General features: G+C 38.6%; 1 protein-coding gene across 4 annotated transcripts in view; it reads left to right on the top strand.

Annotated features, from left to right (window-relative positions):
• Positions 1-18,253, top strand: part of CALCR (calcitonin receptor) — a 177,938-nt gene that overhangs the window by 72,533 nt on the left and 87,152 nt on the right. Inside the window, exon 2 of one of the 4 annotated variants that reach the window (XM_048077526.2) lies at positions 17,652-17,782. The exons of the other annotated variants lie outside the window; for them this stretch is intronic. The gene's annotated coding sequence lies outside the window, so the exon portion shown is untranslated. The remainder of the gene's footprint in view (positions 1-17,651; positions 17,783-18,253) is intronic. 4 annotated transcript variants of the gene reach the window in all.

Genomic DNA, 18,253 nt, shown 5'->3' with positions numbered 1-18,253 from the left:
GGAGTGAACAGCAATTTTGACTTTTCATCACTGACTTGTCCCACCTCTGTAAATGATCCAGGTTTGTACACCAACATTCGTCACCTTATATGGGTTATCTTATGGCTCCCACTCTGTTCACTGTCATCTCCGAGTTTTTGCTTTACTCTGCATGTAGGCTGCCTTTGTGTTAGGATGTTCCTTCAGACTGTTCTTTGTTGCCTTGGTGCTGGTTGTCCTGAGAAGATGCATGTAGATGTGCATCTTGGTGACCTGCTAGTGTATGCGCCATCAGCACAATCCATTCCCATAGCCTTTTTTCTGTCAGTTGTTCTTTCCACTGCTTCCAATCCCAGATATTCCCATTCTCCATCAACTGATCTTAACATTTCTGTGATAATTCTCATAGAATCATAGAATTGTAAAATGGTTGGGTTGGAAGGGACCTTAAAGATCACCCAGTTCCAACCCCCTACCATGGACAGGGACACCTCCCACCAGACCAGGTTGCTTAAAGCCCCATCCAACGTGGCCTTGAGCACCTCCAGGGATGGGGCATCCACAGCTTCTCTGGGCGGCCTGTGCCAGTGCCTCACCACCCTCACAGTAAAGAATTTCTTCCCTGTACCAAGCAAGGGCAGTACTTGCATAGATGTTCCTGATGTTTCTGAGAAGATGCTCTTTTGCAGTTTCATCAGAGCTATGGGCTAGTGTTCATGTGATCAGTGTTGAAATTTGTAGATGATGTAGAAATAGACATATAAAGGTAACAATTTGTATCACCTAAAATAAACATTGAAAATAGAATGTGAATGAATCATGTTCTACAAGTACCTGTTTGTCTCAACTGATTGTGAATTGATCGATGGATGCATAGCTTAGATACAGCCATCTCCCTGTGAGGTTGTAGTGCTTCTAATATTCACCTTAAAAAAAAAGTAAAAAAATAAAAAATTTAATACCAAGCACCAAGTTTTAAGATTTTACAAACATCTTTCAGAGAAGACAATTTCATATTCCTGGGTCCATCTCTTCATTTCAGGCACCCTTTGAGAGTGCCTTCAGAGACAATGGAATAGGACATGCCAGGGGAAGGGGGATAAAATATGCTTTTATAAATAAGATATTCCTAAAAGATCAGGCCCAAACTTATTAGCATAATCATTTGAGCATATTCACTTTGTTCTCTAAATTTTAAATTGCTCAGAAATGTTACATACTGTAAAATAACAGCTACAGGAGGAGAAGTAGCATTTCTTTTTTGTATGATGCTCTACTTTCCCTCAGAGAGAAAGAGACATTTTCCCACCTGCAGTTTTGGTAAAGCATAAAGCAATACAGTACAGCTTTATCTATTTATTACTACTGTAATTTGTATCACTAATGATGTCAGTCTGGTTCTGGGAAGAAGTTTTGTTGAAGCTGATTGTGCTTCTTCTAATATCTGATTACTCTGGATAGGTCTGCAGTACCACCACAAAAGAAATGCTGGCCAGATCCCACTACCTTTGCTCATGCTGAGATGATCTTTATGCCTTGAATGTTGACATTGAAATTGATGTGTCTGCTTGGGAAGTAAAAGGCTATTTAACATGAATCATTGTGTCACAGTTCAGACTGCAGATAAGTTCTATTATGTTGATTAATCATCTTCATTAAGCATTAGATTAAGCCTGCACACTTATCTCTGGATAAAGACACTGTCATAGATGTCTCACAATAGAGAGGAGAAGCTTTGGGATGCAATGGTGATTTGGATTATCTGTTCCTGCCAGCCTCTTTTTTTTTTGTTCTTGAGAAGAAATTTCTTGCAACCCTGCATGCAAGTTTTTTTTTTTTCCTCTTCTTGGTCAGGACAGTGCTGCTGGTCCACTTAGCTGAAGCCAAGTCTCCAACTTCCACATTCATCTCCTAAAGAAGGAAGGGTTTTGTTTTTATCTTTTCTGCTTGTGTCTAAGAAGGATGTACCAGCATTACAAGCGTTACTAAAGTCAAAGATGTAGGACTTCAGAGGTAACATTAAAAATTTAAGCAAGAGAATCTGTATTTAAAAGAGGAAGGGATATCAAATCTTAGAAACATTAGGCCGTCACATTTCTGCCAAAATCAATTACTGTCACAGAGGTTTTCCTACCATTGAGATAACGGTGCCTGCTGTGATTGCCAACTTTTGACACTAATTTGCATGTCATTGGTATTATACATTTCTAGGCTATTCTGTTTGCCAAGATTTTCCTTGTTTTGAAACCAATGCACTGACTTCCTGTGCCAAGTATATCTGTCTCCTGTGTGACATAGTAAAAAGCAATAACATAAAGTCACACATATGTTACAATTAGGTGAATTCCAAGGGATTTTGAATTAAAAGGATTTAGGATAAGATACATACTGTGGCTAGGTTATAGTAACCAAGATGGTCGTCTAGCACACTTTATCACAGTATCACAGTATCACAGATTTCTAGGTTGGAAGAGACCTCAAGATCATCGAGTCCAACCTTCGACCTAACACTAAGTACTCCACTAAACCATATCGCTAAGCTCTACATCTAAACGTCTTTTAAAGACCTCCAGGGATGGTGACTCCACCACCTCCCTGGGCAGCCCGTTCCAATGCTTAATAACCCTTTCGGTAAAGAAGTACTTCCTAATATCCAACCTAAAACTCCCCTGTCGCAACTTTTGCCCATTCCCCCTCGTCCTGTCACCAGGCACGTAGGAGAACAGACCAACCCCCACCTCTTTACAGCCTCCTTTAAGGTAACTGTACAGAGCGATAAGGTCGCCCCTGAGCCTCCTCTTCTCCAGGCTGAACAAGCCCAGCTCCCTCAGCCGCTCCTCGTAAGACTTGTTCTCCAGACCCCTCACCAGCTTGGTTGCCCTTCTCTGGACTCGCTCGAGCACGTCCATGTCCTTCCTGTAGCGAGGGGCCCAAAACTGAACACAGTACTCAAGGTGTGGCCTCACCAGAGCCGAGTACAGGGGCACAATCACTTCCCTAGACCTGCTGGCCACACTGCTTCTTATACAGGCCAGGATGCTGTTGGCCTTCTTGGCCACCTGGGCACACTGCTGGCTCATATTCAGCCGACTATCAACCAATACTCCCAGGTCCTTCTCGGCCAGGCAGCTTTCCAGCCACTCATCTCCCAGCCTGTAGCTCTGCTTGGGGTTGTTGCGCCCCAGGTGCAGGACCCGGCACTTGGCCTTGTTGAACTTCATACAGTTGACCTCAGCCAACTCAGCCAAGACCTTTATATTTTATTCTGGGAAAAATACATATATATTTAAGCCACTTCCTTCTCTTGGCTGGGAAAATCCTCCAGTGTATAGTGAATGGATTAAAACATGCTCAACTTTTCAGTGGGAATGAAGAAATTAGGCTGTGGAACAGCAGTCCCCATGTACAGGGCCTTTCACACTTAAACTCCAAGGAAGGTATTTGAGAACTGTTCATCATGCTTTCACTAATCTGGACACGCATATTCTTAGATATAGCTAGGGTTTAATTAAGGGATCAAGCACTCCAGATTGTGTGCTTTAGCCTAGCTGTTTTTCTCTTCAGATTAAAAAGTGTATCTATACATGCAGTGATAGTACTGGCGTGGATGGGATTAACTCCCAATTATCTGAGATAACGGATGAGTGTCTGTCCCATTACATTTCAGATTGTTCACACCTATGTCTCCAAGGCAAAGGTTCTGTGTGGGACTGCAAGACTGGTACTTTTTTTAAAGCTTGTAGCATTGATTTCTTTTTTATTTTTTTTACAGGCTTTGGCATTCAACTGTGATCACTTCTGAACAGTGCAATTTGGTTGGACAGATATACTGGCAGGAAATTGAATAAAGCATGTCAGTGCATTTCATAAACCCACTGAAGCAAGATTTCTCTACTGGCGGTTCACTTTAGCCTGGATATACAGGAAAAAAATAGTTATCCAATTTATAACTGTATAACTACATTTATAAACAAACTGATCTTGAGACCTCAAACAGATGAATTAGAAAGAAATGTTAATGAAAAAGAGAGCAAATTTATTTAACAATCTAATAAGAAATGAATGCCTTGAGGGACTCTTTTCAGCTCTCTTTGATCTGTTGCCAGAAGGAAATCCTCTCTGTCTTGCTTCGGGTCACCTGCAGGTGGGAGGCTCTCCATCCTGCTGAAGCATGGTGGTGCCGTGCCAAATGGTGGGCAACCCAGGGTGGCCTCACTGTTGGCATTCACCTCCATGGCATGGGTTGTGCGCCTTCACCCCCCTTATGCATCTCTTTCCTGGGACTGCTTGGTATGGGATAGAGGACTGATCAGCTGCCTCCATATAGGCACGAACCTATACATACATAGATATGCATTCTTTAGATGATGGTCCTAGTCTTCTCTACTACACGGTTCAGGAAGAAACCAGGGCAGGAGGTAAATTTTCTAGACGATGAGAAGAGCTGGATCATCTTGTCACTGAGTCTCCTCATGATACACATCTCTTTCCCTCTGTATATAAAGCAAAATAGTTGATCTGGACTGTTATTTCTTTTGCCAGCAGTAGGACTGACTGCATCTTAGAAATTAAGTCCTTCTCATATATTCCACCCATTGGAGACAAAACAGTTTTTAGTCAAGATTCGTAATTCAGAATTTGTTGCTCTAGCTCAGCTCTATGTTTCCTTTAGTCTGGTGGCTTTTCTGAAACTTTTACTAGCAGTAGGTGTTTCAGTGCAAGCAGTGGTTGCTGTTCTGCAGGAAAACAGTTAAATGTGATTGAGAGATGTATAGAAGGAACTTGTACTGTTTTTATTCATGTCATGTCCAAAAGAGCAAGAGTCTTGCTGACATCTGTGCCTCACCCTGCAAGGGCAAGTTGTACTACAACTTCTGCATGCAGAATGGAGAATGGATCCCTTCCTTTCAAATTAGCCCCAAATCAGTCTCTTTCCAAAGTCTTTTCATGTGCCTTTTCCAGCTTCACCAAACAAAAATAAGGTTTTGCACAGTGTGAGAAATTACATCAGTCAAATGTGACCATGAGATTTGCCAGTCAGCTAACTAAAACCCACCTGAATCATCTGAGTAGCACATTTCTTTTAAAGGGTGCAAGTGGGGAGACTATCTGGAAACAAAGTAAGGAGTAGTTATGTCACTTGCACTTTTTATGTCATTCTTAGTAAAAATAAATAAAATATCCGAAGTAAAAAGAAAGATACTGATTCCAGATAGGTATGCCAAGTGTCACTGTACTTGAAAAGAAAAACAAAAACCATGAACAGGAAGAAGATTTAATTAGCTTCTTTAAGAGTATCCCTGTTACTTGCAAACAATTTTGTGTAGATACACCTCAACACATCTGTTAATTCAACAACGTTACAGACAAAATGCTAGCTAAAAGCATAGATAGGTATGTGTGTACAATTGTGAACATTATGTAGTTTGCAGATAGGCGTATAATCTCTTTTGACTGTACTTTTATAAGTCAGTTGAAAAATTGACCCAAAAAGTAAAAAGTACTCTGTACAAAATTAGAATAATAAATAGAGAATGCAATATTTGACTTCTTTCTTGGGAACCAAGGCTTCTCTGATGGTGTTGCCTGGCTGTACGTGTATGGACCTGTCTCTCTGCTGTTGATAACTTTTGAATCTATTTGTCCATTTATCTAAAACTGGATGTATCTCAAGGGTCAATAGATTTCCTCACAAGTTTCAGAGAAAACTGCCACATAAGTTCTTTGTTAGAATACAGGCTATCTGCATGGAACACAATAAATGTCTCTGCATAAAAAAAATCTGTGTACGCAGATTGTGATCAATCTTAGGACATGAATAAGAACCAAAACTTCATTAATTCTGGGACTTCAAGAAAATATTGTGTGCAGTTTGCTTATTTTTGGTATAATTTTGAGGGGTAGAATAAGGATTGTTTTTCTGTGAATTTTAAACAGCTTTAGTTAATTTGGCTAAATTAACAAACTAAAAATTTGCATATCAGCTGCTCTAAAAAAATAATAATTACATTTGATATTAAAAAAACAGTTTTTATTCCACTTTGTGCAAACAAAGTGAGCCTGTCTCTCAGTTGGCTTATACTTACTCGAACATTTAACTTTTTTTCTCTCAGCTGTCTCCCTGGTATATTTGTTAGCTAAATAAATGACTTCTAAAGATTATGCTGGAATATTTTTTTCCAGGGATGCATAAAAATCAGATTTTACAATAATTTCTTATATTGCATAAAACATAGCAATGCTATGTGTAGCAGATGTTAAGTTTAGTTAAATAAAAGCAGATTGTTTAATGACAATTTCGACATACTTTGGTCTTAGTTTTACATTTCTTGTTAAAACTCACAACTCTGTGTATCATGTCCTCTATTTTTCCCATTCTGAAGAGGTGTCTGTAAATGATAAAAAAAAGATCAGAACAATACCACCTTTCCCACCGTCCTTCCTTCCTCAGTCAAAGGCTCTAGTTAGCACCATGCCCCAATATCACTCTTGTCCTGAAGTAGCTTATTGCTTTCCTTGGACAAGGAGAAGAATTGTGCAAACCTCAAGGCTGTTGGAATATGAGGGTGACGCGTATTTTACATCCTCAATGCCAACTGTGCAAATTGCTTTCTTCTTTCCTCGTGGCTTTGAGTAATGAAGGAGATACTCATGTTTTTGTAAGAAAAATGAGTTAACACCTCTCTACATAACACAGAAAGCTGTGGTTCAGGTCTTCTGACTATACTGGGGAGGAGGGCATAGGGAGAGGAATTTTCAAAGTTTTATCTTGCTTCAGTTCCCTATACACTAAAAAGGGACTTTCCATTTCCCTGAACCATTTTCCTTCGTTCATAAAATAAATGGGAACCAAATATTGGACTGGTAATTCTGCTGTGGTACCGTTCAAAGACATTTGCTGTCCTTGAAGAGGCATACAGTTATCTAACATAGTTCTTTTCTGAGTGCCAAAAACAGCAAACCCAACTAGACTTTGGGCCCTTCTGTTGCCGTAGATGGAGAGCCATTGTGCCGCCAGCTTTCATAACTTCAAAGAACATGGTATACAAGTCCCGTAGGTGTTCTGCAAGAATGCATTTTTGATAATAATTACACAATCTGTCCAATGTGTTGGCATGCATCCCAAAGCAAATGTTTACTGCTGGAAGCCCATAAATAGAGTTAAAATGATGCTAATTCCCATGTTCTAATACCTCAAATGATTATAGTGACCAGAATCTTGGGGCAGCCTGCTGTACATAAGCAAGACATATTTCTGACCATCTCTGTCAGGTTGTTCTTGAAAGTGAAGTTGTTGTTAGGAATACTTCCAATAGTACAATAAACCTTTTGTTTTAGTTCCAAGGAAAGCAGGGATTTAACATGACTTTATTAAAAAACAAGTGTCAAGGCAGGAATGACAGTCTGCACATATGAATATAGAAAGCAGTCATGTAAATTCAGAAGAATGTAACTACCAGTATTGATAGAGTGTTTAACATTACTATCACAGTACTACCTCATCCCCATTTTAGACTTTGTTTTCAGTCTCTGAGCTCACTGGGGAGTTTTTCCATTATTTTTTACTGACTTATCTTGAAGTCAGGTGCAACATCCTGTCCAAGTCATAGATAGTAAACTGGAAAAAATCCTTTATTTGCACCCAGGCAAAAAGAAACAGCTTATCATCAGTGGTGGGATTAGAAATCATAACTGTTCTTTTTGATACTACACTGTAATAATCTACAAGCTTTCTCGTCCTATCTCTTCAGAATAAGAAAGATTATTTCCATGGCTGACATCAAACTTTGGCAAGCTGCCAATATAAAATTTTGGTTTCTGAAAGCCATTTTCTAGAAGAAAACTAGGATTCACGCAGACTCATCTGTCTGTATGAGAATCTTGTATCCCCAGAAATAGCTTATCCCCTGCTATTAGCAAACTGCAGGAACTAATCTCTGTTTTGGCTTTGCAGCCTCTGTTGGGCTTTGTTGGAGCTTTAGCTCATACAATGTGTGGAAAGAATTTGGAGGGGGAAAACAAAGTTCTTGCAGACCAACTTTTTGTAGAAAGTCAGTATGAAGATCTTGTTAAAATTTGTAAGACCTCAGTTAAACAGGATAGTTAGATTTCTCCCAAGCCCTCGTTATTAACTGTGGTTCAAGCAAGGCATAGTTGTGTGGGCAGTGTTGTGTGCCCCAGCTTAGAAATGCAATTATCAGGGAAAACATTTTCGGAAGAGTAAAAGTTTTTGTCTCTTTGTCAGCTTTGCTCACTGCGGGAGACCGGCCTTTCTTTGCAGCATTCTTCTTTTCCTCTGTCTGCTCCAAACTGCTTTTCGTTGAAATCAATACCAAATGTTGACTTTGTTTGAATGGCACCATTGGCCTAAAGTAAGGCCGAAGTTAAATCAGCAAAAAATCTTCTTACAACTTTAAAATTGATAGCAATTAAAAAGTTGTTTAATTTCATTTACATTTTTGGGCCAAAATTTTATTACTGTTTAATCAGCAGTATGTAATATAATTAAGGACTGAGACCTGGAATTAAGTCCTGAAACAGCATTCAGAAATGAATCTACTTCAAAATATTTTTCACTTAAAGATCAGTTCAATTAAGTGCACATATTCATCAATATGGAAATAAATAGAACATAATCTTATCCCAGAAAATTGGCCATATTTCAGATATTTTGCATGTCTTTCAATCTTTGTTCCACCTTCACAAATTCAGAAGTTCAGCAGACGGAGGTGGTGTTCAACCATTATGAATGCTGCTGGACAATGCTCATTCCCAAACTGAGATCAGCTTAAAGAATTTAATATTAAAAATGAAGTTGCCAAATAATTTCATCCTAAAATGTTATTTCTATAATTTAAATGCCATATGAGATATTTATTATAAATGTCTGCTTGAACCACTGCTACCTATAAAGGCAGAAAAACTCCTAGTAAGGCCCCAATGTACATTATGCTGCCAGTATCACTTATCTTGCAATGGTTAATACCTCCTGTTCAAACAGAAAGATGCAAACTTGCTGCCTGAAAAAAACACAGTCCTGCTCTTCCAGAAATGAGTCCTACCAGTTAAGCAGTTTTTCCAAAGAGCTGTCACTGCAACTACTGTAAAAGGGACTCAGTACAAAGATAAAAGGGACTCTTTATAAAGATAAAACACTCAGGAGTTCTGCTAAGATGGAGCTCTGTATTTCTGAGTATCCAGCATCAAGAGCAGCTCCAAAATAGCACCATCATGTGTGAGGGACTGGTAGTCATCATCTTTCCTTTGAAAATAAAAACTGAAAGAGCAACTTAATGGCAGTTAAAATCTCAGCACTGAGTATACATCACAGATTGTTAACAAATCCAAACGGAAGTTTCCTAGAAGAAAATCAAGACCCCTTAACATGCAAAAGGACTTTTTAAATCACTTTTGTCTATCTGCCAGTAACTCCTTAACTACCCCAGAGTAAATTTGATGGCTTTCCAATCAATATTTATGGAAAAAATAAAAATAAAAAAGATGCATCTTGTAAAAAGATACAATAAGCAGACCCATTAAGTAACCATATTCACAATGAAAATGAAAAGACTGATTTATATATATCTTAGGATAGGTAAGGTTAATAGAGACAAGAAAATAGAGCACAGATAATACCAACCTGTTTGTAATTCACTGTGTTAGATAGTCTAATATACGTTACTAAGATTCCAAAATACAATGATAGGAAAATAACACATTTGACATTGTTTACCTGGAAATGCTGCTGAATTCAGGTCTTATTACCGCAGGCCCTGCAGGAGTGCAGCAATTAGAGCATTCAGCTGACCCGTACAGCAGCATGCAGAAGTGACAAACATGCCATGAGATGACAGTGGTTCATGTGCAATCTGAGCATCAGTCTCTTACCGGTTTTAATGTCGTCCGTTTCAGAGAAATTACCTTAAATCGAGAAAGGAACACATAAAGTGCAAATAAGCCCAGTAATATTTAACTGAATAATTCAGTAAGTATTTGGTTTGAGTTGATCAACATAATCGTTTAAACAAGTCTGTTTATGAAACATCTTTCTCACATTGTTTCTGCTCAAGTGTATAATGCAGGACTGTTTGATCACGTGTAGCCTGATATTATATTCAATGCTACCTGTGTGCTAAAAGAATAAAAATAATGAATAGGCCTTGGTTTGCAGGAAGTCTGAGACCTGTGCTTACTGAAATCAAAGGGAAATATATTCCTCCAGTTTCAAAGGGAAGGAATTCAGCTACTTCTATCTGAAAAATAAGAAGGTTCAGATGTGTATTAGTTAAAAATTACTGAATAATGCACATGCTTCAATACAGGAACGAGAAAAAAATTAAAGCTGATCTTTAATAGTCTCTAAATTTTATTTCACATTTTTGTGTTTAGCATTTACTTACATTTGTAAGAATTTGGTATTTTCATGATGGGCATATATCTGAAAAATTGCACACAGTGATTTTTATCAACTCCTAGGGCCAAATGCCTAGGAATTGCAATGCCTGGAAGTTCAGAGTATAATAAGCTCAGCTGAACCAAGTGTTTGTCTTGTTCTATATTTCACAGAAAACGAAAATTTTTTTAAAAAAAAAGTATCATTACTCTGTTTCAAAAGAGATTGAAAACATCCTAATCTTCCAAGCTGAATCTTTGCTTTCATACAAGCTTTCCTTTATGTCTTTTGTTTTAATCAACAGAACTTGATCACATAAAAAGAAATTTTCTACTCTTTTAACTAGGAGGTATTATTCAAAATTTACTTGGTATATATGGTATTTATAACTTAAATGGTAGCTTAAATAAATAGCTTAAATAAGATGGAAATATAAAAATAATTAATTTTGTTATTAATCCAGGTTAGAGACTAATACTCCTCTGAGAAATCAGGGACAGAAAATGCAATTGCATAGGATTCATATTCAGAGCTTTGACACATGCTGTTTTAATGTACATGGGGTATCAGTAAGAGCTCTTTTGAAAAAACAGGACCACTAATTGCACCACTTTGCTTTCTACATCAAGACAAAACACAGATGATTTATTTCATATGCAATGGAGCACCTTCAATTAAACATCCTGATGGAAGTTCTACCGTCCTGGTATAGAGGCAGTTGGTCACTGTCCACCCAGCTCTGATCCCTTAGTGAGGAAAGAGTTTCAGTAGGGAAGTCTTCCCAACAATAGTAGTAAACATCACGCAACTTACCCACAGTCAGGCGGTATTCTTTAACCTCGAGGAGACTTCAGATGTCATCAGAAATCACAGCACCTTCGTGTGATGAAGCCTGCCTCACTGTTCAGGGTGTAGGTGGCTTTCAGCTGCCCTTCTGCTTCTGCTGTCCCTGCAAGGCTTATGGCTGCCTAGGCAGAAAGGGATACCACTTACAGTGTGGTGCTTGGTGGACTAGGAATCAGTCACTTCACTAACATACAATACAACAGCCACATGTGTAATGCTTACATCTCCTGAAATACGACCATAGCAAATAGGTGGGATGTACGTTAATGCTGTACATTCCTCTTAAAGACAGGAACATTGTCGGTAACAGGATACCAACCTGTTGGCCATTAGCCTAAGGAGTTAGTTCGGTGTTCGTTACTAGAAGCCCTGGTAGTGTCTGGGACCTATTGTGAGAGCTCCAAGCATCTGTCTTTCTATTGTCATCTTCCATGATTTATGCACCTGAATTTCCCTATGGAAGTCTGGTGTGATGTTATTTTGGTTTCAGCCCAATCTTCCTGATTATGCAAAAGCAGCTTTTGCTATGGATTCTCATTTATACATGGAAATCCTCTCCTGACTTTTGCATTTTGTCAGCCAGAATCCACTGCATGTGAGCGTACAGTACAAAGGTGACAGATGCATGGCTCAATGTCTCCCCATCAAATGTTTGTAGAGGGAAAAAAAACAAAACAAACAAAAAAAAAACCAATGTAATTCCATTGGCTAGTGTTTCATGATGTACATTGCAACAAACAGTCAGACACACTTAGCTTAATGGTGCACCTATATCTCATGGTCAAAGTTCAGAATTTTCCATCTAGATCCTTGCAGTGGCTCATTCCAAAAGGACAGCGTCTGTAGATCTCCCTTTCTTTCTTTATGCTCTGAAGATGAGGGCATGGGAGAACAGAAATGTGGTACAAGACAAATAGTGGAGAAGCTGGTCTGTCTGTGCTCTGTGACTACTACAGGTGTGTGTCTATGCTGTGCCAGAAATTACTATACACAGAGTGGGATACAGATTGCAATGCTGTCAGGGCTGGAGGCAATCATTTGCCAGGACTACATGGCTGGAGACCTATGAAGTATCTTTAACAACTGCTGTTACAGACAAACATATGGGTCAATAGCAATAAATAAAAAAACAATGACATCTTTTACTTCAACTTGTGTGTATTTTGATTTGTTGTTAGCTTACAGACCTTGTTCTAAATGGAGTGACATATGCTATTTATCTCATTCTATTAAAAGTCCAATTAGGACATGCTCTCCAGTTTTCCAGAGCACTCAAATTTCACCCATTACTGCTACCAAAGGAATCATGAAAGAGTGTTGTTGCATTTAATAGAGCTTTTTACATTTAAATAAGCTTCCAAATTTATGGCAGAAAAGGGAGCAGACATGGTTCAGTGATCTCTGTAGCAATATTGCCAGAAGACAGGTTAAAAGCTTGGTCCACTACAGTAGTTGTTTGTATCATATTTACATCATATTTATATGTGCAATTATATATTTCATTGATAATTCTTTGATGGTTGCATGTTCTGTACATACCCATTGATTTGAAAGCACGGTAAAACCCTGTAGTTACTAGTGAAAAACAATGAGTATTTGTGCTAATTGATGTTAGACTATAGGCATTGCCTGAAGTCTTGTAGGCAGTTGCCCACAGTTTTTGACCTCTGTTGAATTGCATTCTAAGCACAGAACATGTGTGTACATTCTCTCTTGTGGTATTGCAGAAAAGTTTTGTGGACATTTTCAGTTGTATTTCTGCCCTGTTCTGTAGTTGAGGAGAAAAAGTAGCTTGAAGAGAAAGTACGTTTGCTCAGGTGAAATCCAGTCATGCAAGGGGACAGCAAACAACACCTGAGTAGAGCACTAGCAAGAGCAATGTGCATTTTCTCTGCCTGTAATAAAACTATATTGGTAAAGAGCAATCCCAAATACCTCCAGTGGAGCTTTTCTAGTACTCGGTAAGACTTTTTTTTTTTTCTTTCAGTGACATGACTTAAATAAAAAGGCTCTGACAAATCTTTTCACTGCATTGGCCTTCTCTCGCAATTGTACTACATTGTTTTCCCTGAATGGAAGCTAATAGTCTAACCTAAATATTTTGTGGGCACATGAATTTATAATTGTCATTGGCTGGGTCTGAAAGTAGGTCATGGTGAACAATCTGCTCTATTCCTTGTATTTTTTACCAGATATCAACCCCCTAAAATCTGTATTATTATAATAAACCATATTAATGGCAGAAATATATTATCTTAATGTGTCTTACGCTGACTTTAAAGACAAAAGTGATGTCTGTGGTTCATTTCCTGTATAGGCTTTTTCCCATGTATTTTTGACTTTTTTCTTGCAGAATTCAGGTCATAAATTCTTTCATGAAAATAAAGTCTTGTTTGTGCTGCTCATTATCAAAAAGCAAGTTCATGAGACAGTCACAGGTATTACCACTTTTGAGCCAACATCTGTTTTCTGTTGCACAGTCTAACACTAATGAACTAAATAGAGCAGGATTACCGATCTTTTCATTAGTTAGACTGACATTGGTAGTACTATACCAAAAGATAGTTTTACTGAATGTAGACTAGATTATTCAAGAAAGACATGCTATGAAACCATGTTACGTTACTGGCAGAAGCAAAATGAGCAGATTATTTGATTTTGGACCATTGTTTCAACTCAAATGTCAAATAAGGAGCCTACTCTAGTAAAATTACTCAATATAGACAAATGGTTGGGCACCAGTTCTACTTAAAATTTCAAGAAGCAACCCTCATTTGTCACATCATAGGAACAGCAGGATTGTTCAGATACTCTGCCATTAGTATCGGCATTTTTGTTTTCAAAAAAAATGTGGGATTCCTCACTGACTGCAACTCAATCTGGATTATTGACTCCATTCATTAAGAGCAGAAGTAAAGTCAAATGATTTAAGCATGATGTGATTCCTGGAGTAGAAATCTATAACCAGAGCTCAATAAGCCTAGCCTAATTTTGTAGCAAAAGGCTGAGGAATTTGCAGACACACAATACAGCCATTTATATATGCTGTTAAACTTCTGAGATAAATTTCAGACAGGTGTTTTACTAAATAGATATGGAAAGCAATTAGCACAATATTCACTGACAACAAATTAAATCATTATAATGTTGCACAAGATTTTCCAGCCTCATATGTTATGGACCTCTGTGCTGTTAGTATGGGCTTGCAGTATGAATATATTTAAAAGAGGTGTGAATAGCATCTTCTGGAAAGGATCCAGCTGGAAAAGAAAATAAAGGGTAGGGAGAAAGTGCTAAATTTAAGGAAGGGTACTAAGACTACAAGGGCTGAAAGAAGAGGTTTTAGGACATAAAACCATGAAAAAACAAGTTCTACTGCTTGCTTCTTTGCTGTGAGCTGTGCTCTTAAATATGAATAGTTGAGATGTTTTTTCACAGCTGAAATATCAGCTTCTCGTGTAACTCATTCTACAAAGAGATTGCTTTTGTAGACCCTTTCATTCCTTGCTTCCCAAACAAGACCACCCATTCCCTGTCAGATCCAGGCAGCAGAGCTATTCAAACACAGAACTTCTTGAGTGCTAACTCTACTCCTGAGTTCATTCGTCATTTTAGTGACATCTTTGCCTTGTAGCTCTGTGAAACACCTGCTCAAATGGGATCAACATATGAGGCTACAAAAGTGGTATTATTCTGCTCATGCTGAAATCAATTGAGTTAAGCAAAAAACAATTAAACTGTGTGAAAAACTTTTCTCTCAGTAAAGGAATAAAGGAAGAAAACATCCAGATGCTGTTTGCAGTCCACAAATAGTAATATGTGGATTTTACATTGCTTTATTGCTTGTGCATATGTAATGTTTGAGCAATCAAACGCAGGACTAGATCTTACTCCAAGACACCAAAGAGAGTTGGGCCTCTCACTACCTTGGTGACTTGGATGACCCATCAAAAATAACCCTTTAGGTACTTTTCAAACTGGTGCTGTCTGAAAAACATACTGCATAGGAAGGTGAAGTGCCTCATCAGGATGAATGCATGGCAAGCTTTAGGCAAAAGCTACAAGCTGCTTATAAGCAAATAAATCCTGAACTCTGCATCACCAGCAGGCCAAATCAACACTGGAAGGAGGGCAAAAAGCCCCAAGACACAAACTCTGCAGAGCCCATAAAAGCTAAGCTGTCTTAAATTCCCTGTATCTTGAGTTTTTATACAGCCCTTCAGAAGTATACACACACACGTGGATTCAACGAGACAGTCGGGGTGTCAAGCAAGGTCAGCCCTAGCTGCTGTTGAATAGACTGTGCTGACTTCTTTCCAAAGCCATCAGAAATCTTTTCTGGATCTTAGTGCTCATCCAAATAAGCTTCCCTTTTGTCCTCTGTCTGCTATATAAAGTACTTTCCATACGAAGGCACTTTATCTGGCAATGTAATTTATGGAAGAGACCATCTATTATTTTTCCACATGAAGCTTTTGATCATGGATGGATATTTGAAGTTATTAACAGCACTGAGAGGCTAAAGTTTCAGGTCTTTTTACTCGTTGCCAGTGAAATAAATGCTAACATTGGCAACCCATGGTTTAACAGGAAAAATCTTGCTGAGAATTACAGACTACTTCCAGGTTTTTATTTTGAAAAGCTTTACAAATTGGCTGCTATATTGGAGTCATTTCTTTTCCTATTTGTCTCTATCATTTGTAGTCCAGATTATCTTTTATCTCAGCAGCTGGATTTGATAGGAATATTTGGGGCAACCCTATTCCTAGCTGTCCAAAAGTGTCCAAGTGCTCTATAGGCTAAACTGAAGAACAGCCCCATGGCACCTGCATGTGTCGAGGCTGTGCTCAGAAAAGCAAAATTGCCTCTGTATTTTCAGCTGACTCAAAACTTGGAAGCTAATCCTCATTAGTGACTTCAGCTGACATTTTGGATTTGCTTCTGAATTCCTTGCCTAATGGAGCCAGAAATTCAGTTTAACAGCCCCAGCAAAATAAATCCCTGCTAAACACAGGCATTAGCCAGTGTGTATCAAGATTTTACCAAAAGCAAACCTTGGCACAGGATAGCATTCAGAGTTAGTTTTGGCAGCCTTAAAAAATACATTAGGTTGGAAGTGATCATAAATGGGCCTTGTCTGATTTGCTTGAGAATTGCAATGGCCCCGCAGGCTTCCAGTCCTAACAGTGGAGCAGATACAAGCCAGACGAGATGCTGATTTACCCACCACCATGTGTCTCATTGGCTGTGGCTCACTAGACGCTTCAGAGCAGGCCTTGCTCCCCACCCATGCCCTAAGACAAAATTAGGCTATGCATTTTCTGTCTGACTAGAATCTCATGTACAGAACCGATGCATGAAAGGAAAGGAAAATCAGAAAATGAATTTGAAATAACCACAGTAAGTGGGACAGTGACAGTGCCAAGAGGCCAATGAAATGATCTGTATTACATGTAACAGGTTCTGAGGAGCCACTTTTGCCAATATTGACAATAACAAGTCATTTCCAAGTTCTGCCATGCCATTTTCCTTTTGAAACTGAGTGGGTTAGCTTCCCATAGCTGTCCCAGAGCTCCATTTAACAAGTATAACGGAAGAAGGAAAACCCTGGGCTCACAGAAAAGCAGTCCTGCTGGTTTGCATCTATGTTGCAGGTTTTGTTGAAGGTAGTGAAAACCTTTACATTCAGGAGGATCCAGCACTGAGACAGCCCCCGACATAGTGAGCAGCAAGAGCAAAATGTCTATCTGCAGTCTGAGAGGCTGCCCAAATTCTCATTGTAACTCTGAGTTCCTGTTGTCTTCAGATTGCAGGATAGAAAGAGTTCTTAAGTACAGTTTAAAGTAAGCAAAGCTTCACTAAATCCTCAAGAACTCATTTGTGGTAGCTCATCCTAGTAGAAAGGCGCAGTCAAACATCTACAAATCCAATGCCTGTAGTCTGCCCATCACAGGGTCCAGCATTGTCCCTATCTGTCCGGCTGTGAACGGGCTTATTTCTCTGTTGTACTGCGTTCCTCCTACTTCATGATGGTTTTTTTTTGTTGTTGTTGTTTTTTGGTGTTTTTTTTAGGAACATTACATCCACCTGTATTTTCTGGCACCTGGTGTGCCAGAAAATAAAGTAACTTCCAAAGACCTGAATACCTGGGGACCAGTAAAGCTTCTGTGAGAGGTGGTTGGCCATTGATAGTCCAGTGTGTGCAGATCTGTGCAAGGTCTTTGCTGAGACTCTGAACTCCACAGGTGGAGTTTATGAATATTTAAGAGCAGAAGAAGTTCAAGGTTTTTTTAAGAGGTTGCCAGAGCTGCTGTATCTATGCCTTGGTTACAGGTCTGGAAGGACGTTTGGGACAGAGAATCAAGTCTTTTTATAAAATTTTCCAGGAATATGTGAGTGATTTACGCAAATAATGGCTTCTCTCACTGTTCAGGTAATTCCCATTCCGTCATCTCTTTTCCGTGCTAATTTACAGAAGAAAAGATGAGCTGTAAAGAAAACACTAATCTCCTCCCTGCAAGTCGATGAAAAGACCCGTTCCTCCCCTTATTCTAACCCGAGCAGGTGTGTACACTATGAGACTTGCCTGCATATTTATCATGGAAATAAAGACTTTTTGTGTGTGTTAGTCTGGAATTCATCATAGGATTTTAATTTAAATGGCTAATAACTACCTCTTGGTAAAATAGCAGTTCATAGTAATTTATCATGTGTAAATTGCTCTGTTAAACTTTTGTAATGAATGCATAATGCCATAGTGAAAAATATGCAGGTTTTTTCAAAATCGAAACTAGGAATTTAGACTGCTAATATTCAATCTAAAGCTTTACAGTAACACTGCTGCGATTCCTGGCAAGGACAACATCGTAGTCAAGCAGTACTGCTGTGTTATTTAATTATTCCACAGCAATTGATGGAGATAATTTTGTTTTTACTGACTTGTAAAAGTCATGACCATGTTTTCTTATATGTGCATCATTACATCATCATATCTTCATCTGTCATTACATTGTTTGTAAAAATAGTGTAAAATGT

This window comes from Anser cygnoides, chromosome 2 (genome assembly GCF_040182565.1).
Source record: "Anser cygnoides isolate HZ-2024a breed goose chromosome 2, Taihu_goose_T2T_genome, whole genome shotgun sequence".
In the NCBI taxonomy this organism is placed as follows: Eukaryota; Metazoa; Chordata; class Aves; order Anseriformes; family Anatidae; genus Anser; species Anser cygnoides.
Note: the sequence above shows the minus strand (reverse complement) of the source record. Positions and strands in the feature narration are given on the sequence as shown.